Source organism: Penaeus chinensis, chromosome 5 (assembly GCF_019202785.1).
Source record: "Penaeus chinensis breed Huanghai No. 1 chromosome 5, ASM1920278v2, whole genome shotgun sequence".
Classification (NCBI taxonomy): domain Eukaryota; kingdom Metazoa; phylum Arthropoda; class Malacostraca; order Decapoda; family Penaeidae; genus Penaeus; species Penaeus chinensis.
Window position 1 is genome coordinate 14718818 of NC_061823.1, and position 811 is coordinate 14719628.

Genomic DNA, 811 nt, shown 5'->3' on the forward strand with positions numbered 1-811 from the left:
ATTGCTCTCTGAGTCTCACCCTTGGCAAAGTGGGTATAGTGTCCATCGGTCGATAATACGATTATAGATTTTCAAAGTGCAGTATGTATATTTCTAAAGCTAGTGAAGAAGATCGATTTTGAGAATATGGGATTTCAAGGATTTTCTCTAATTGATAAAAAGTGAACTACACAGATTTCAATTTTGTATCTTGTTAGATTAGATTATTTAATTCTAATCGAATTACTTTCTCTGTGTGTTCAGTGTCTCCTGCAGAGAGAGAATGCGACGATTATATTATTACTATTACTATCATTATTAACTTTTTATATATATGCATATATATTATATTATTATTATATTATATATAATATATATGCATATATATACATATAAATAATATATACACACATATATATATATATATATGTATATTTCTTATTTATATGTATATATATGCATATATATGTATATATATGCATATATATGCATATATATGTATATATATCATATATATGTGTATATATGCATATATATATATATGCATGTATATTATATATATGTGTATATATGCATGTGTGTATATATATATTTATGTATGCATATATATCATGCAAAATGGATTTATTGTTAATTATCCTTTATTTTGTAATGGTCGGTATAGGCCAGTAAAAGGATAGTTTTACTGAAAATTTCACTGAAATATCTACGGAAAATTCAGTGGGAATTTAGTTCATTGATAAGCCTCGTCATGTATTGGCCTGTTAGCTCAGTTGGTTAGAGCGCCGTGCTAATAACGCGGATGTCGAGGGTTCGATCCCCTTACGGGCCA

General features: G+C 27.6%; 1 non-coding gene across 1 annotated transcript; it reads left to right on the forward strand.

Moving 5' to 3' along the window:
* Positions 1-737: 737 nt before the first annotated feature.
* Trnai-aau lies at positions 738-811 on the forward strand. The gene has a single exon. It is a non-coding gene; the product is annotated as a tRNA-Ile (tRNA).